The sequence below is a fragment of the Suricata suricatta genome, chromosome 1, assembly GCF_006229205.1.
Source record: "Suricata suricatta isolate VVHF042 chromosome 1, meerkat_22Aug2017_6uvM2_HiC, whole genome shotgun sequence".
Classification (NCBI taxonomy): domain Eukaryota; kingdom Metazoa; phylum Chordata; class Mammalia; order Carnivora; family Herpestidae; genus Suricata; species Suricata suricatta.
The window spans coordinates 99,827,558-99,849,219 of record NC_043700.1 but is presented as its reverse complement, the minus strand read 5'-3'; positions in this window follow the sequence as shown (position 1 = coordinate 99,849,219).

Genomic DNA, 21,662 nt, shown 5'->3' with positions numbered 1-21,662 from the left:
TATCAAAGATACTTAGGGAGGTATCAACAAAGAAAATATATCTAAGAAGAATGAGGAAAAGAAAAGAAGGTCATGAGGAAAACTATCCTGTGAAATGATAACTTTTTATTTTCATAAAGCATTTAACATATACACTGAAACTGAGAAACAGGTATCTTAAAGACATGTATATCATAGGAGAGAAAGAGAGAGAGTAAAATGCCCTCTATCCTCAGAAATTACTCAGCCTCACTAATGAATGACACAGGCGCCTCTCCATAGACATGCTAGTAAAATCCCACACCATTTAATTTTCTAGTGTATAAAAGCAACTCATTGTCTAAAAAATGTTTGATATGGCAGAGTTACATCAGAATTGTTGTGGTAAAAAGAGACTCCCCCAAATCCAAGACTTTAACAGACCTAAAGTCAATGTAAGTAAGTTAATATCTCAATAAAATGCATTGTCTATGTAATCACTTATAAAATATATACTTTGTATCTACGTACAAGCCGAAAACACAAATTTGTTGTATAAACACAACAAAATACATTTTGCATTAAAGCATAGAGAAAATTCAAATTCTCCAATGGTTATTAGCTTAAAATTTCTTTCAAAAGAATATTAAACTTCAACTTTCTAAACTAGTGGTTAAAATTTATTATGGTATTAAAATTGTCCTATTTTGTAAATACCTACTTGTTTGATTGCCTTCGGTTTTAAAGCTACATGTGTACTCATAGATATAATTTTTTTGCCATAATATTAAAAACAATGTTATATGAGGTTGATTTTTTTATGTTTGCAAAGTCATTGGTGAAAAAATGAACATAAATCAAGCCAGTATCTTGATATTTAGATATAATTTATCTTCCTGATTGACTTTACATAAACACATATATCAATATTTAAATATAAATATATGTATGTAGTATGTTTTGTGTACTCATGTAAAGCATCAGTAAAATAACAGATCTTTTAAGTATGCTAAATAATGCCACAAAATGTAAGAAAATTTCATTATGTATGTCTTTAAAATTCCAAAGTATTTGAAAAAGAATATCCTATTTTTAGTTAGTGATATAGTTAGTGATAGAAAAATTTCCAGATGGTAAAAATGTGAATGATAAAAATAGGCAAATTGAAATTAGAACTGTGATGGATTAATTTCCTTTTGGTTGTCCTTATGTTGTTTATATTCATGCCAAGTACATGAGCCAATAGTTTCAAACAACGCAGTCAGTAAAGAAAGGAAAAGGAAAATTTTTAAAGTAGTTTTCAGTAACATTTGCAATTTGAAAATCAAAACACCTATCCACACATACACACACACAAAATCTTAGTTTCTTTGCCATGTTTGGTTTTCAAAACATGTACCTGAAATTTAACAGCCCTCCCTACCACATACTTTTGGATGTAAGTGCATATTAGATGATAACTAGAAATAATGTGGCAAAAGGTAGAAATTTAGCTTGCTTATGAAAACAGAACTTTCCTAAATTGTGATATGAACAGGCAATCAAAACATTCCCAATTGTAATAGGCTCATTATGTTTCCTTGAAAATAAAAATGAATTGATCGAACACTCATGAAACAAAGTAGGCAGGAATCAAGCATAATTCAACTGAAGTAAAGGTTAATTTTTCAGTTGTCTCTTTATATTTAAAATTATTTTTCATCAATAAATGGTAAAATTCCACAATAGCCTAACAGGGCACTAGCAGGGTTCAGTAGCAATGTTTTTGGGTTTGAAAATCAACAGTGAAAGCTGATTTTTTAATCCCCCCCAAACTCTCACAAGGAATGTCTTTTTGGCAGTTACTTAGCTAAAGACCACCTGTGGAAAAGTGCTGGCATGTGTTGGATCCTTTCTTTCCTACAAGAAAATAGCATGAAATATCACACTGACTATCCATGTAGGAAAACATAGATTAATGGAAATGCTCTCAAATGGAATTTGGAAGTCTTACTCAATCTGGCTGCAGAAAATCTTTCCTGATGTTCCATTTTTGTTAGTAATAACCATTTTATTCTAATATTTACCAAACATGTTTCAAAACGCCCACATATATACCAAGCCTAAGGGTTCTGTGATTAAAATAATTGTGACAAATGCTAGAATAAACCATGAAACCCATGTCTTTGGCAGAGGGATCCTCAGACATGCTAATATGCTAATGAGCAACACACAGATCCCCAGGGGGACATTACTGCCTGTGGCTGTTCCAATATAGAAGCTTAACTCATACATCTGCTAGAGTCTTCTTGTCCTTCAATCCCTAGGTGACATTGTCACAAAATCTGAACTCTCATTCTTTGGATTTTACAGTGTTTTGCCTACCCTAATTTTTGCAAACTCCCTGAAGGATTTGAGACAGGCTGAAGCAAGGAAAAGTTTTAGAGTCCTGAGGCTTATTTTATTTTGTAAGCAATTTCTAAGAAAAATTAATACACAAGTGCAAATATAAGGCATAAAATTTAATGTTAATATTTACTTGAGAGCAAAGAAGAAATCACAACCAACAGTGCATACTTTTAAAGCTGACAAATTCCACAAACATCACAATGTCCAGAAATAATATTTTTATTAATTGAAACCATTTTATTATACTTTTATTATCAATTTTAGCTATCCAATGTTTTAGTTTCTTTATGACAACAGTTTTATAATAACTTTTCTGTAGGGAAAACAAATCCCTCTCCTATCACAAAAGATTAAAATTTGGTTTTTATTTTTGAAAATTTATAAAAGTTACTTTTTGCTTTTTTGAGTTTATTTACTTATTTCGAGAAAGAGAAAGAGAATGCCTGTGAAAACAGGCTATCAGTGCAGAGCCCAATGCAGGCACCTAATATGTGGTTCAGTGAGATCATGACCTAAGCCAAAATCAAGAGTTGAAGGCTTTACCAACTGAGCCACCCAGGTGCCCCCAAAATGACTTTCAATTTAACAAATTGTTCTTGATAATGCCATGTAAGCATTTATGACAGCTGTCCTGCCAAAAATTTTCTACCAAATTTCTTTTCTTTCTTTTTTTTTTTTTTTTTTGAGAGACAGAGAGACAGAGCATGTGCCAAGTAGGCACAGAGAGAGAGGCAGACACAGAATCTGAAGCGGGCTCCAGGCTCTGAGTTGTGAGCAAAGATCCCACCACAGGGCTTGAACTCACAAACTGTGAGATCATGACTTCGGCCGAAGTCAGATGCTTAACCAACTGAGCCACCCAGGTGCTCCAAAATTTCTTTTTTATATGGACTCCAATATTTTAGTATGCATTCAATTTGTCTTATATATTGACCAATATTAACTATTCTTTGAATTGATGATGCTCATTCACCACTTTCTTTCCCATGTCTCAAGTCACACATTATAGTTATGTATATCATCATTAATGATATCAGTATCTTCTGTTAATTTAATAGTTTAATGCATTTATTTTAAACTATGCAATCTATTTGTGCTTATTATACATTTTAGTATTTAGTTTTACTTAGGCTCACAATTTTGCCATCCAGCATTTAACAAATAGATTGTTTTGTATTTGAATTTATAAATGCAAGTACTCTTTACTAGTGACTTTTAAGGGAAAAAAACTTCAGAGAATTCAGAAAGGAAATAATGCTTTCTTGTTTTTGTATAAAAAAATACCATTTGGGGGTGCTCGCTTTGGCAGCACATATACTAAAATTGGAAGAATACCATTGGGATTATAATTTGAAACCAGAGGATGTGCATTGATGAGATACCAAATTAAGAATAGTGACAAGAATATCAATGTATTCCTTTCTGATCCTAAAAAGAGAATAAAATAGTTTGATTCTTCTAGATTGCTGAGTTCATCTCTCCTAAAATTAATTTGATTAAATTTATTTTCTTTGAAAATGATTTCTTTCACCCAGTTTTCAAGTTTCAATAGGGAAGAGCAAATTATTCATTGTAGTCCCTGGTCAGGAAAACAGAAGCCACTCTAGGTATTCAAATAGAGGACATTTAATTCAGGGAATTTGTTAGATAAGTGACGGGGAAGCTAAATGGCTAAAGAGAAAACAGTAAGGAAGCCTAAAGGAAGCAACAGCAAGAAGGTGCTATCCTAGATGGACAGAGGATACAGGTAATGTAACCAGAGCTCAGAAACCAGGCTTTTCAGTGAGGACAAGGACCCGACAGAAGAGGCCTGAGGGGAGCTGGGACCATGACACGGAGGGACTGTGCACTGAGAGCTAGAATCACAGGCAAGATGTGGATGCCTTCTAAGGCATTATCTAATGTGGGAGTCAGAAAATATCCTGGATTTTCCCTGGTGCTTTCCCTAACCTATTATCAGAAGACAGAGCCAGGGAGCTGGGGAAGTACAGTTTCCACTGATATCAAGCAGAAGAAGGAAATCCAGGGAATGCATCTGAGAGCAATTATGAGATGAATTTTTAATTTTCTGATACTTCTCCATGATCTTTTCTTAATTTACATGTGAATATACATAGATTTACTTCATATCATGTTTAAGATAGACTGATGGTTGATTTCTTTACTTTTTTCAAAGATGTAGACATTGCCCATTTCTAGTAATAAAGTATACTAGATGCTGGAAAAGCCACTATTTCAGAAGTTTTGGATGCAATATGTGATTACACTATGTGCATAGCTGCCAGCAGAGCCTCAGCCAGCACCACTTTCCAAATGCGTACAGTATTTGACCAATAGATGGAGAATTCTACATAATATTACATAGGAACAAGGCACTCACTTTAGAGCAAAGAAGTTGTAACAGTGGGCACATTCCCATTAGATTCAGGGTCCTTATCACATGCTGCACCACTCAGAAACTTCCAGCTAAGTAGAGCGGTCAAAAGGCCTTTTGAAGGTGAAACTAAGGCCCCAGTTTGGAAATGATACCCTGAGAGGTTGGGGCCCATCTTCGATGATCCCTATATCACACCGTATCAGCAGCTTATGTCACTGTGTCCTCAGCAGGTGTAAAACATAAAACCAGGGAACCATAGGATAGATAAAGACCTTCCATTCTTACTGTAAACTCTCATTGTCTTCTTCGGGAAAGTTGTTCTTCTTGTCCCTTCAACTTTAGGACATATGTGGTATGTGCTTTATAAGTATTCTCTGTTATTTCTATGTTATGTTAATAGTAACTTATTATTTGATATGATATGAAGACAAATTCAAAGGAGTTGTTTTTCATATAGGCAAGAAGATGCTCTTGAATAAAAGGTCCATATCAAAGCCCCCTAATACAGTAAAATGTACCTATATAAAATGTATATAATCACATATAATAATCAAAACATAATAATATATAAATTATATATTAGAGCTACTGACCAAGTGTTCACCCTCTGCTTTGTCTTGACTAAATTTTTATGTATGTGTCTCTATAATATGAATTTCTAACCCCAATCGCTTAAAAATCATCTAAAATTTTCTTTGACTTTAATTATTTTGATTATTCTAACAATTCCAGTTGGCAGATTGGTACTCTTACTATATAAAACATATTTGGTTTATGAATTATAATTTATCACAGAATTAGTAATGATCATTTGGCAACAATTATTGTAATGAAGATACAAGCACTCTTAATAGCCTTAACGGTGTCATCAGGAGTTAAGGACAGTATACACACTGGAAGGTATTTCACAGACCAAAAGCTACTGTTGTCTGCCTCAACTGGGAATAGGAGAAGCTCTAAATATATAACTTGAATAAGAAGATGCATTTTCAAGAACATGACATGCTAAAAAATAGAATCTGAAAAACCCACCCAGAGTGGAAATGAACAAATAAATTGCATGAGAATTATCTTTATCAATGCTTATTATGACAGTGAAGACTTTGTTCAAAAATAGAAAGTATGTGGGAGGTTATAAAGGAAAATGTTTCACTAAATCAAAGGCTGTGTAAAAATTATAAAAATTACAGCAATTGCCTGATATAAAGAAGGAGGAGGAGGAGGTGAGGAAGATGAAAAGAACAGGAAGAAGAAGAAAAGAAACAGGAGAAGAACAGCAGCAGCAGCAAGAGCAGCAACTTTGTCTTTTAAAGACCATTGGAAAGTATCAATGCCAAGATAAAAACATTACCCATTGTTTACACCTTGACACAAGCAAAATTTCAGACATAAAACAGGCCCATATTTGATTTTATTTTTTTAAATATAATTTATAGTCAAGTTAGCTAACATACAGTGAATACAGTGTGCTCTTAGTTTTGGGAGTAGATTCCTATGATTCATCACTTATATACAACACCCAGTGCTCATCTCAACAAATTCCCTCCTCAATGCCCATCATCCATTTCCCCCTCTTCTTGACGCTCCTCTTTAACTCTGTTTGTTCTCTGTATTTAAGGGCCTCATAGGGGTTTGCTTCCCTCTCTGTTTGAAACCATTTTCCCCCTTCCCTCCTCCATGTTCTTCTGTTAAGTTTCTCAAATTCAGATCCATATTTTAAATAAAAATGTAATCCCAATTCTGGTGTGCCATTGATTGACATGAAAAGGGTCCATAGACTCAAGAAATGAAACATTTTTTAATGTAATTGGCCTTCTGGTAAGCTTACAATTATACTAGGACTTCTATCCAAATAACTTCTTTAACATGTTCTGAATCAAATATTTTACCTACCAGAAACTTATAACCCCAGCAGCACCTGGGTAGCTCAGTCGGTTGAACATATGACTCTTGATTTTAGGCTCAGTCATGATCTCAGGGATGTGGGATCAGGCCCCATGTTGGGTTCCACACTGAGCATGGAGCCTGCTTGGAGTTCCCTCTCTTTCTCTCTCTCTGCTCCTCCTCCACTCATTCTGTCTTTCTCTCTCTAAAAAAAAATCCATAACCCCAGATTAACCATGAGAAAATATCAAATACAAATTCTCAAAATATACCTGACCTGTTTTGTTCAAAATTGTCAAGATCATGAGAAACAAAAAGGCTGAGAAACTACAGAGATTGGAAGAGACAAGGAGGAGAAATTATGATTAAATGCAATGTAATATCCTGGATTAGATCTTGGAACAGAAAAATATCATAACTGGAAAAATACAAATAAAACCTATACTTTATTTTTAACGTTTTTTATTTATTATTTGGACAGAGAGAGAAAGAGAATGAGCATGAGAGGTGGAGGGGGTGGGAGGAGGAGACAAAGAATCTGAGGCAGGCTCCATGCTCCAAACTGTCAGCACAGAACCCAGTGCGGGCTCGAACTCATGAACCATGAGATCATGACCTGAGCTGAAGTTGAACGCTTAATCAACTGAGCCACCCAGGTGCCGCTAAAATCTATACTTTAATTAATAGCACTGTACCAATGTTAATTATCTGGTTTTGACAAATGATTATGTAAAATATTATCATTTGGGAAGGCTAGGTAAAGCATGTACAAGAACACTCTACCCTCCTTGCAACTTTCTGTAGATCTGAAATTATTCCAAAATAAAAATTTGTTAAATACATATAACCCAATTACACACTAAGTGGATTTCTCTGTGACACATTTCTAAGTATCGTTTATCTTACACACATATCACATCGACTGGTTGTCAAAGATAAATAACATTTGTGCACAGGAATAGGTTTGACTATCTAAAACCCATCCTAACTTTAACAGAAACTAGGATGAACATGTTAGTAATATTATAAGCAAAATAAACATTTCTTGAGTTCATAAGATTTTTAAATTTTGTAATAATAATAATAATAATTAACCAATAACACTGCATATCTGGCATGATTCTAAGCACTTTATTCACTGATTTAACAAATATTTGATAAACTCCTACAGTGTGCCTCACACATTGATATACACCAATAAAGAAAAGAAATACCCTCTGTTACAGAACTCACCTACTAACAAGAGAGAAAGGCAGGAAATCAGTTACACAACAAATATGTAATATCATGCAATGGTAAAGAGAATCAGGAAAAGTATATTGGGGGAGGTGAGAGTAGCTATTTTATACAAGCAGCTGTTCAATGAAGGTGACATTTGAAGAGATCTGAGTGAAGTGACGCAAACACAGGATGTTTTAGAGAAAAATTCCAAGAAGAGAAATGAACAAGTTAAAAAAAAAAAAAAACGAGGCAAGAGCATGCTGGAAAAATGTCATAAAATCAATAATACCTGTTATAATCTACAGTTGATAAAAAAACAAATCACTAATTAAATATAATAATAATTAGAGCCATAAAAGTTAGCATTAAAATAAATTAATTATGGAAAACACTTTCAGATACCTCCAGGAGTCAAGCTTTTACTAAGGTAGGGACGAGAGGTTCCTTGTTTCACAATAAGCCTTCCTGAAATATCTAATGCTTTATCATGTGCGTATACTTTATTACTTTGCTAAAGGTTAAAATAATTATATCTAAGACTTCAGTAAGTACTCCCATACTTCTTCATTATAATTATTATAATTATCAGATTTATACCCAGTGGGGATAGGGCTATGCTTAAGACAAGTTTCTGAACATATTGTTAATGTATCAAAATGCATGTTTTCTTTTCTCTGTGTCAGCATTTTACAGAGGTCTTTAAAAGAGTTCTGAGGGAGATCAGTTTGTAATCACTCATGGAAAACAAGAATAGGAAACACAATAAGTTCCAAAAGCGCTTAGCATGATAAGTTGCTTTGTATTATTTCAAATCTTTTGAAAATAGTACTTTGGAGAAATTTGTCATTGGAATTGAAAATAATGGGTGAGGTTGACATAAATAAATATTAAAATCTATAATGCCTGTGTTTATTGTTTGGGTTCTCTGTCAAAGGAAGGCATTATCAAACTGTCACATAATGTTTAAATATTACTTTTCTTAATAAGTGGAAGACATCTTCCTCAGATGCTTTCAGATAATAATAGTAATGTACTTAAATATTTGATTTTTTCAATAGAATATATGAATAAGCTGGACTATTTAAGCACAAGAGTAAATAAAGATAACATTACACTAAATCAAGGATCAAAGGATTGAAAAGAGCTTCCATTTTTCTAAATATTCCTTTACCCTTTAAAATATTTTTTAATTATCACTCCCTTTTTTCTCTTTCCTAAAGCGTGTAACTAACATTATATATTATGCTTCCAGATGTTCATGATAAAACTGAATGTCTTCAATTTAATTAAGTCCATATTAGCTTTTGTTAATTGTTATAATAAAACAAATAGCTGAGGAAGAAATTGATAATAATGGGCAAGCTATCATCTTAGCAAATCTAGTGTCTTCATTCAGTCATAACAAAAAGAAAACTTCGGGGCACCTGGGTGGCTCAGTCTGTTAAGCATCCATCTTCGGCTCAGGTCATGATCACACGGTTCATGGGTTCCAGCCCGTGTCAGGCTCTGTGCTGACAGCTAGCTCAGAGCCTGGGGCCTGTCTTCAGATCCTGTGACTCCTTCTCTCTCTGACCCTCCCCAGCTCACGCTGTCTCCTCTCTCTCTCAAAAATAAATAAAAACGTTAAAAAAAATTTATTAAAAAAAAAAACCTTCATTCCTAGCCAGTTGGTACACAATAAAGGACTGCATTTCTTTTGTTTTAACATTGGTATTTGTAAAAAAAAAAAAAAGTTATGTTCAACTAGTATAAAAATTACTGAAGATTAGTATTTATACTACATATTATTCTTTAACAATGTGAAATTTAAATATAAATTAATACAGCACATAACTGGCAATGAAGCAATGTCACTTCTAGGAAATTCACAAAGTAATGTGAAATTCTTTTTTTTCTCTTTTTTTTAATAAATTGCATTTTTTTGGTCTTTTTTTGTTTTTTTTTAATATAACAATTTATTTTTTTAACATATGCAATTATTTTCCATCATTTACAATACCGTAGTTACAATGACACTCCAAACAGAAAAGCAAAGTAAAAAATCAAAACACCAACTTCTATTTCATGTAATTAGACTTATACAGAAGTTAGAAGGTTAAGTAACAACTAGTTAATCACCTAATTTCACAGCTATCTGAAGTGGCAATCATTATATAGCAGCTTATCTATGATACATTCAAGATAAATGATACAATTTATTACTTGCCCATACTACATATTATTCTTTAACAATGTGATATTTAAATATAAATTAATACAGCACATAACTGGCAATGAAGCAATGTCACTTCTAGGAAATTCACAAAGTAATGTGAAATTCTTTAAAGAGTACCTAAATTATGCAAATGTTATTTAATGAAGACATTCATTTATTCATCAAGGATATGTTACATATGTCAACTATGTGCCCAAGCACTATCTGATGCACTGGTGATTCAAAGCAAATGGAGCAAAGCTCAGTGCTCACAATCTATAGCTAGAAATAATAAGAATGCCTTCCTGGAGGAGAGATGGTCTAAAATGAGCTTTTGAGGACTAAGTGAGGAGGAAACAGCTTCGAGGCAAAGGATATACCAAAACATGACTCCTGAGGTAAAATGACAGAGCTATTTCAGAGATATCATAAAGCTTTAAAAGAGAACTCTGGAAATCATGGATAAAAAACTTGTCAAGAGCCTTACATCCTTTGCTAAATTGTTTGAACATCACTGTATATGCAGAAAATGCAACTGCATTGAATGCTTTTAGCAAGAATTTTATATTCTGGAGGTTTCTAGGCTTGAGGAAACTTTTACCTGTGTAGATAAATAAGCTATCCATTGAAGATATTTCTCTTTATAAGCAAACCAATTATTCCTCTTAAAAAGGAATTCCGTTAATTCTGCTTCTTTCTGTATTTCTCAATTATTACTTCTGCAACATAAACTAACATGTAAACATACCTATCTTTATTATTAGAATAGTCAGCATTCCCAAAGTCATCCCCACTTCACCTGCCCCATCCTAAACATGAGAAATCTAAATTGTATCAAAAGAAATAACAGGGGTTGCCTGGATGACTCAGTCAGTTGAGCATCCAATTTCGGCTCAGGTCATGGTCTCTCAGTTTTTGAGTTCAAGTCCCATGTGGGGCTCTGTGCTGACAGCTCAGACCTTGGAGCCTGCTTGGGATTCTCTCTCTCTCTCTCTCTCTCTCTCTCTCTCTCTCTCTCTCTCTCTCTCTCCTCTCTTTCTCAAATAAATAAATGTTAAAAAGGAAAAGGAAAATATAGAAATTTATAATTTTCTAGCTACCTTCCCTTTCATTTTAAAGATCTCGAGGGACACCTGGGTTACTCAGTGGGTTAGGAATCAGCTCTTGATCTCATGGTAATGATCATGGTTTTTGAGATTGAGCCTAGTCTCAGGCTCTGTACTAACCACCTGCTTGGGATTTTCTCTCTCTCTCTCCGCCCCTCCCCCACTGGCATGCTCACTAACTCCCTCCTTCTCTCTCAAAATAAATAAATAAACTTAAACAAAAATAAAAATCTGGAAACTGAGACCAAAAGGAGAAGACAACTTCCCTAAGTCTTATGGTTTTGCCCTAGAACGCAAGCTTTCCTAAAAAGGCAGAATTTTACTATGTGTAAATTATTCTTCAATAAACTTGATTTCAAAAAAAAAATAAGCACTGCATTATGGGCAATCATATACTTGGGGGAAAATATTACAGAAAAAATTTATACACAGAAATGATGAATAGACTAATTTGTGTAACATTCTGGCATTATCATTATTATTTCTTTTTTTAATATGTGTCATTTTCACAGAAACCCATGCAAGTAGGAAAAGAAGAATATTATCTCATATGTACATGTAGGGATCACTGAAACTCAGAAGAATTAAAACCCTTGCCTTATGTAACGTAGCCAGGAGCAAAACATGATCTAAACCTTGGTCTTATAAATATAGTTCAGAGCATTTTCAAACACATCTGTCCTCTACACCACTCACCATCCTTCCCATACAAACTAACAAAATATAGTAAAAAGTTCCATTTCTAAAAATTGATAAACCACAGAAATTCAGTGAATGAGACCAGATACATCCTACATATCCTCTACTTCTCTTTTTTTTTAAATTTATACAAATGAGGATAACAATACCCCCCTCATTAGGATTTGTGTGATAAGAAATAATGAGATATTATGCACATGCTAGTCCCAGAAAACTACTGCCATATAATAGACATTAGGTCCATTCTCACACTGTTATATCCTCGTCCTGGTATACTTCTCAAATTGGGCTATCCCTATCAAACTGGGAAGGAGATGGTACACTAGATGATGTACAGCTGACAATGATGCTCTGCGTGCTTCAATTTTATTCACATTTTGAACGGATATTATGTAATTTAAGTGATTAGTAATTGTACCTTGGTTAAACTAAGACAAGTGAGAAAATAAAAAAATAAAGCTGATGCAAATTTTCAGGATTTCAAAGGAGTTCTACTCCTATGGATTACTTTGGGCAATGCCTATATTTGTTCTATCAGGCCATGATTGGCATTTTACTAGAAAGGTATGAGAAGCAAGCAAGAGAAAATTTTGAGACAAACTATATGTAGCCGCTTTCAAACTCTTTAGCTAGCAAGATTTTCTAAATCTAAGCATATGCCTACCCTCAACCCAGCCCAGCTAATCCATTCCTGGGTGTATGCCTAGCACAAACATGTGTGTGTGTGTGTGTGTGTGTGTGTGTGTGTGTGTGTGTGTGTGTGTGTATACACCAAAAACTATGCAATCAAATGTTTGTAGCAATACTCTTTGCTAGGTCTCTAAACCTGAAACTACTTAACATGCCTGCAAGAGTAGAACTGATAAATTATGGTTGTTCACAAAGAATGCAGAACAGTGAGAATCAATGATCCAAAATCATATGCAGCACAGAATGAATTTCACAGACTTAACATTAAATGACAGTTACTAGAAACAAGAGTACATACAGTATAACTCAACTTCCATAAAGATCAAAAACAAGTAAAACTAATCTATATCAACAGATTTCAGGAAAACAGTTACTGTTGGGGAGAGGAAGTAATCAAAAAAGGGCTTAAGGGGTTATTGAGTATTAATAATACTCTATTTCTTACACTGTTGCTGGTGACACAGGTTATTTGGTTTGGGAAAATCCCTTGGACAGCACACTTAAAATAAGTGCTCTTTCCAATGTGCATATTATAGCTTAATAAAAATTTTTATTACACAGCTATAAAAAGGATCTATCAAAATTTCACAGATTATCTTTCCTTATGTTTAGAGATAGTGACTGAAGATAGTCCTATTTTTCATGGAGCTGGATAAATGATCTTATTGTATTAGGAATTTCCAAGACTAAAAACATGGATTTTTAAATGCTTATTTATTTATTTTGGAGAGAGAGAGAGCACAAACTGGGGAGGGGAAGCGAGAGAGGGGGAGACACAGAATCTGAAACAGATGCAAGGTTCTGAGTATCAGCACAGAACTTGACACAGGGCTCAAACTCACAAACTGTGAGACCATGACCTGGGCTGAAGTCAAATGCCTAACCAACTGAACCACCCAGGCACCTCAAAACATGGATTTTTATTCCATATTGGGTTCTAAAGTTTTACTCTAAAAATGTAAATGTACTTGAAATGAGTTTGAAATATCCATAGTATAATAAAAAATGTTATGGTATTTTAATGATATTTTTATGTATATATATATAAATATGTAATTATTTTTTTAATGTTTATTTACTTTTTGAGAGAGAGAGAGAGACAGAATGAGCAGGGAAGGGGCAGAGACAGAGAGGGAGTCACAGAATCCAGAGCAGGCTCCAGGTTCTGAGCTGTCAACACAGAGCCCTATGTGGGGCTTGAACACACAAACCATGAGATTATGACCTGAGGTGAAGCCAGCTGTTCAACCAACTAAGCCGTTAGGTGCCCCTATGTATATTTTTTAAGAAAAGAACTATGTTATATGCTTATTTCAGTGGAAAATAATTTTACAGAAACATATGTTTAATAATTTACAAAGCTATATTTCAAGAACTCCACTTTTGTCCATTTGTATGAACACACTAGAAAGTGCTTAAAGGCAGGAGCTTTGCCTCATTTATTTTGGTTTTGGCGTTTCCACCACCTAGTACAGATTGTCATACATGGTAGGTGCCAGATGCATGTTTCTAAATCAAAGATTAACATGGTAATAGAGGAGTTATGATGCAGGGAAGATACGTTTTGTCTAGTTTCTTTTTCCTAATCACACTGTAGTCCACCTTCCCCAGGTGACACTCCCTAAGGATGTTCAAGCAGCCCTCGAAAGAAGGTCTCAGGGTAAGGAACTGAGGCCTTTTGCCAAGAGTCAATATCAGTGAAGCAGTTAAGTGAGCAAAACACAATGGAGATATGCCCTCCATCCCAAATCAAGTGACTGCATCGTGACCAATATCTTAGCTGAAGCCACGTGAAAGATCCAAACTAGAAAGACTTGGGCAAGCCGCTCCTGAATTCCTAATCAACAAAAAAGTGAGATGGTTAACATATTTTGTTCTAAATCAGCTTTAAGGTAATTGATAATAGATAATTCACTAAATTTTGTTGATTATGAATAATGCTTAAAATTTAGTCTCTGTGTGGACATTTTATTCATTTCTCCCTAGGAGTGAGATCTCTGGATTGTCTGGTTTATATATATGGCTGTATAATGCTGCATTTCCACAGGCAACATGAAAGTGCAATGGTCCTGTGACTTTTCAGCAATTGGTATTCTCAGTTGCTGTTGCTGGGTTTTCTGTTAATGCTCGCTTGTTTGTTTTAGCCATTCTAATGGGTAGGGAGCGGTATCTTATTGGAGTTTAATGCATACTTCCTTACTGAACATCTTTTCCTGTGCTTATTTGCCAGTCATTTTTCTTCTTTGGGTTTACAAGACCTTTAGCATTTTGCAATGGATTGTTTTCTAACTTTTGAGTTCGGGGACTTCTTGTTACATACAAAATGAAAATCCCTAACAGAAGTATGTTTACAGATATCTTCTTCCAGCCTCTAGGTAGATGTTTCATTTTTGTTAAATGTCTTCTGAAGAGAGGCTTTTAATCCTGACGCAGCAAAATTTATTGTTTTATGATTCATTCTTTTTGTGTCCTAAGAAAACTTTATCTAAGGCAAGGAATTCCTTCTGTTTTCTTCTGGAAATTTAGAGTTCTATGTTTTAGTTTTAGGTCTATGATCATTTCCATCGCCATGGCCCAGAGATCATCCTCTGTTGAAGGTGAAGAACATCACTGACATCTCACATTAGAAGTGCTACCCATCGAGCCAGATGACAGATGATAGAAAATTTCCTTGGAAGCATCCTGGAATTTCTCAGTGGCCTTCCCATTCCTATAGAAATGTTCCCTAAATGATGTTATATGGGCTGGGAATTTGGTGGGATGAGATTGGCAGGTTAAAGGTGGAGGGGGATCTTATAAATCAATAAATAAATACAAAATAAAGTAAAATAAAATAAGATGATCATTTCCAACAAAAAGTCTTCTGGGATTTTGACTAGAGTTGCTGTAACTTTACAGATAAATTTGCAAAAAGAAATTAATATTATTGTTTCTTCTGGTCCACAAGCATGGCATATTTCTTCCTTTATTTAGCTCTTCTTAAGTTTATCTTAGAAACATTTTACAGTTTTAGATATCAAAGACTGGCATATCTATTGTCAAATATCTCACACTTTCGATGCTGTTGTAAGTTTTTTTCTTTCAAAAGTTTTTTCTTTTCACTTATTTTAGAATTTAGAATTAGATTGTTTTATATATTGATGCTAGCACTGAGACATGCTCAACAACCTTATCATTTCAACTAGACTTTTTTCTTGGCTTATTATAATGCCTAGCTACACTAGTTCAATTGAAATTGAATTGCTTAGTTACCAAAGTTAGGAAACTATTAAATATAATGCTCCTGGTTTTCAAAAATGGTTGAAGAAGTTCTACACACATAAATTTGACAACTTAAACGTATTGAAGAAATTCCTTGAAAATCATCATCTGTCCAATATCACCAAGATAAAACACATAACCTGAACAGCACTAAAAATAGTAAGGAATCATTAAAAACCTCAACCCACCCCCAAAATAGATGCCTCCAGGCTATCATATTTTCAATGGAGAATTTCACCAAACATTAAAGAGAAACTATGACCAACTCTAAACTATCTCTTCCAAAAAAGAAAACAAAGAAAAGACAGAGGAACACTTTCATATTTATTTTATTGTAAGAGTCACCTTAGAAGTCACCTTGGGATGGCGACTGAGCAGCCATTTCTCTGGGGGCTGGAGGAGAACACGTGCACAGGTGACCCCCGCCCCTCACCTGCAGACCTGGGATGTCCTGCCCCATTTGGAAGCAGCCAATCATGAAGCTCCAGCTTCCCATCACCCTGACAGAGGAGGCAACCTGTTCCATCCCGCCACGCCCCAGAAAGGCCCTTATTTGATAATCTGCCCTCCCAAGGTCAAACCCAGAACCCCTAACCCATAAACCCACCCCGCCACCCCATTCCCCCCCCCCATCGCCTATCAGGCCCGATATCCCAACTCTCCCTCGCCAGGGAATTGCAGATCCCAATAAAGGCTTTCTTGGCTCCATAACGTGGTCTCTTTCCTCCCATCTCTGCCTCCATCTATTAAATCTTACATTTATGAGAGGAGTATTTCCCTAGTAAATAAATAAATTTATTTATTGTAAATAAAGAAGACATAAGTAAAGCAAAACAAACAAAACAACAACAACAAAAACTACACTCTGTCAAAAATATAAAATCAAGTAAAATCTACCAACAGGGAAGGCAAGACTGATGATATACTAAAAAATCAACTCATATAGCCAACTATAATCACATCATAAAGAAGATCAATCCCATGATCATATTAAATGATAAAATATTTTGTAAAATTCACACCCATTTCATGATAACTCTCAGTAAACTGAAAATACAAGAGAAATTTCTCGATCTGATAAAAGACATCTGAAAAGCCTCTGTATTACATTTGTTTAAAAATGGATTTGTAACTCATATTATGACCAAAATAAATTCCAAATCAATCAGATATGAGATGAAGAAAAAATATCTATACAAATATTAACAACAAAGCATAGACAAATAATTTGTGGTGTCAAATCCAAAAGCAATAAGAAACAAGATAAATGTGAAAGCATTTTTAAAAGTTATTACAAGAAACATCAAAAGTAAAGTCAAAATACAAATGACAAACGAGGAGACAACATTTCTAATTTATACCTAAGAAAAATTATTCTTAAATTTCAGAGAAAAAAGCAAAAACACATGGTAACCCTCCATCAGAAAAAAATATGTAAACAATCCTTAAACATATGAAATACCCAATGCTTCACTCATCACAAGAGGAATGTGAATGGAAATCACGTGCAGCCTCAGCGCTCACCCATCAGAGTGGCGACTCAGCACGTTGGCAAGACCGGCTTCTCAAGCGCTCAGGGGAATTTGACAAGACATCATAAGTGACATTTGCATTTGAATCAGCCATCCAAATTCCAGGATCCTTCTAGGAACCGCGCTGAAAATTCCCCTAAAGTATGTATGTGTCTCCTAAAATACAATACTTCAAGCATATAAATTTAATTACTAATAGAAAAATACTATAAACAAGCAAACTGTCCAACCACAGAAGATGAATAAATTATAGTATATCTATACGAAAGAGTACTCTGCAGCAGAAAAAAAAAGTTCTATAAACTGATATGTAGTCATTTCCTAGATAGATTAATTGAACAAAACCAATGACCTTCAAAATACCTTAACAGGGGTGTCTGGGCGCCTCAGTTGGTTAAGCATCTGATTTTGGCTCAGGTCATGATCTCATGGTTTGTAAATTCAATTCCCACACTGTTAGTACAGAGCCTGCTTGGGATTCTCTTTCTCCCCCCTCTCTTTCTGCCCCTCCGTTGCTCAGTCTCTCTCTCTCTCTCTGTCAAAATAAATAAAAAACTTTATTTAAAAAATAAATAAAATAAAATACCTTAACAAAAAAATAAGGAAACAATAACAACTAGATTAAACAAGAGTGGCAAAATCTGAATTATTCTAAAGTTTCTATATCCATACTCTTCTTTTTTCATTAAATATTTTTAATATTATTTGTGCTAAAACATTTAAAGCCCTGAAGTTAAAAAAAAATCATATACAAAGTTTTGTTTGCTCTGGAATGTTCCTTGAATTTATGTAAAATCAGAACTGCAGTTTCAAGCAGAAGAAACATGACAGGCTATGCACTTTTTCTTCCTTAACATTTCAGATAAAAAAGAAACTATTGGAAGATGCTTACTTTGATCTCTAACCATAGTTTACTGTTTTCAGTGTAGGGTGACAGAGAATCACTCAATTGAAAAAGCAGATTTTACCTTTTTTTCACTCAGGAGAATCTCTAGAGACCACCAGTCATTACCCCCTCAAGGGCGTGAGCCAGAGCATATAGACCCTTAGGATGACAGCACTTGCCGACCCTGATCATGTGCTTTCCATCAGCCCCCTGTTGCCCAAGCCTGAAAAACATTCTGATGTGCAATTCTCTTTTTAAAAGAGAATAACATATTAACATTTCTTCTTTGTAAAAGGCATCTGATTTTAAAAGCACAGATAAATGGACTTACTGAGTTTTATTCTCTTGATGGAAAAGAAAATGCAAATACTCAACACCAAACATTGGGCAAAGTCATCTGTCAAAAAACAAAACAAACAAACAAATTAAAAAAAACAAAAGACCCACACCCCTAATTTAAGCAAAACTTGTAACTTTGGTTTAATTGTGTAAATATAAAGAATTTAAACACTGAAAGAATGGAAAAATATCCTGAAATTTACTATCTGAAAGAGCAAATCCTCTGAAATATTCAGGATTGGAATTCTTTTTTTTTCCAGTTCCATGCCCCAAGAAGGGGATGTTCAAATGTTTTGCTTGTACTGAAATCATGCTATGTGTCTACCCTCAGATTTCCTTCATTTTCTCTTAATCCTTAAATTTGCTCTTTAATATTTAAGCTTTCACTTGTCTTGCTTTGTCTGACACAAATTGTGATTCTACTGGATTGAAGAGACAACTCCTTTGTAGTTTACACCATCACGCATTTTATGACTTTGTTTGCATTTCTCAAGTGAAAAACGTCACTAACGTAAGTCCTTCTAACATAGGTCTATCCTCCCCAATCCGTCTCCATCATGGCCTCACTATGTGCTTTTATTACACCCTGGCCTTCTTTTACTTGGATGTCAATAGTGTTAGATTGTAAACTGTGTGAAGACAAGTAATCTCATTTTTTTCATTATCTACATCATCCACAAGGTACTTAATAAATATTTTAAACGCATAAGTAAATGAATGGCTGAAAGTAGTACCTTAAATAAATGACTTATGGAAAATCTACAAGGCGTGGTGTCTGCTCCTGCCCGGGGATAACTATAGATCACAGCATGCCTGGGATCCACCCTTGACCCCCGCTCCTCTTCTTTTGCCATTCAGGGCAGGCCTGTGAAAAAGGTGGAAACAGAAAGCTCCTCTTCTTTTGCCATTCAGGGCAGGCCTGTGAAAAAGGTGGAAACAGAAAGCGGGGCACATTTGCTCCTAAAATCTCCCTTTTACTCTGCACGGAAGGCAGCTAGTCTCCTGTCATTGTCAGTTTCCTTTCATTGTATTCCTTACCTCCTACTCTTTTCCACCTAACTTAAAAAGGAAAGTTGTTTACTTTGAAATGAAGTTGAATATTACTGCCTATCAATAAGACTGTGAAGCAAACAGAACTTGAGGCAGCATTCAAAAGGTAATAAACATCCTGAAGTGCTATAAACTCCAAGAGAGAGCAATTTGAGAGCTAGCCATAATAGTAATAATTAACATTTATTGAGCACTTAATATATGCCAGATATTTTGCTAGGCAGTTTACATTTAACCCACTAGCAGTTTTTTGAGATAAGCATTAGTACGTTTTACAGATGAGGAAGCAGTGACATAGCATTCAAAATAGGTTTAATCTGACATCAAAATACATCCACTTACACATGCAGCTGGAGGCACAGAAAAGTAATCATGGAAAAGAGACGCTGCTTTGCCCAGATAATGTAGCACTGTGGCATCCTTTTGATTCCAAGACATTCACAGGACGAAGGAGGGACATGGATTTATCGTTAAATATGTCTACACCACTGGAGTTGTTCTAAGATCGGGGTGGGGTGGTGCTACAGGCATTGGAGTCCAGCGCTGTAATTATGTCTTTTAAAAAAGCCAATCCATACAAACAACTGAAGGAAGTCCAACGCTGTTCTCTACAATATGCAGTTACCTCCCAGATCTATTGCCAGTAATACCATCCATTCATTAATACCTTTTGCATGATCACAGTCTTAATTATTCATTGATCATTAAGGTTAGCACCACATTCAGAAATTCTTTCACTTCTTTAACTTAACACACTTGAACCACTAAAATACTTCATTAGAAATATCCAGTATTTTCCAGTAGTTTCTTAGTCCTGGTGCCATATTATTATAATCTTAACATGGGCTGGTCTGTTCTTTAAAGCAAATCTTAAGTCCTAAAAAGAGAAACAAAACAACAAAAGCCAAAAGAACTATACCATCTGTCTTTCCATATTTTTAGCTGATTTAAATTAATATGAATATCAGGCTTATTGACATCTATAATGCTTTTCTTCTAGGTTTCTCTAAAATGTTCTGAGTCGATTTTAAAACTGCTAAGCCTGTCATCCACCACCTAACCTCTTTATTATTTTTCAAGTCAATATCTTCTCTTTAAATTCCTTCTGCCTCTCTTCTCCTTTGGCATCTTTTCTGACCATTCTTTAGGGTTTTTTTTTTATTTTTTAAATGTTTTTTTTTATTTATTTATATTTGAGAGACAGGGAGAGACAGCACGAGCAGGGGAGGGTCAGAGAGAGGGAAACACAGAATCTGAAGCAGGCTCCAGACTCTGAGCTAGGTATTAAGGTATTCAGGTATTAAGTTAATTTATCATTTTATTCACGTGATACCATGGGTGACAAACTGAGCACATTTCCAGAACTTATATGTATTTCTCATATTAGGTTCACTTAAAGAAAGAACATTCACTACTAGGTGAATAGAACTTTAATGTGTATGAAAGTGAAACTTCAAATTTCTTTAGCTATATAAACTGAAATGCACCAACTCCTTTAAAACAAAGAACTTTGTCATAAAATCTCAGTGACAAAAATGAAATTAAAAAAAACCAAATACCTTCAGGAAACAGGTGCTTATGGACAATGCATAATCTTAAAAAGAATTTAAAATATCTCTAAAGGTATTGATTGTGTCCTTTCATTTCATAAAAACTACAAATTTAATTTCATGGTATACAAAAGAAAAATGTTTCAAATAATACAACCTAAAGGAGTTTTTGTGTTCATGGATTTCAAAAATAGAATAAATGTCTCTCTTCAAGATGTCACTTTAGAATTTTCTTCTTAAACTTCCAAACTCATATATTTTCAGTTACTTTAGTGATAACTCTTCATTGGCCTTCTAGGAATTCTTACCCCTGCATTGTGATGTATTGTACTAATAATGTTCTGATGTATGTTTTGGTTTAACTAGGTATTGTTAAAGGTGACCTTTTGATTTGATTGTTTAGCTGACTTTGGTGCTAATAAGATAAAGAATGAGGTATCTAATGAACCTTGCGTATGGAAATAATGATAGATGGCTTATTTGGAATTCTACAGACGTGACACTGCCAAGCCTGCTGAGGAGTCTTT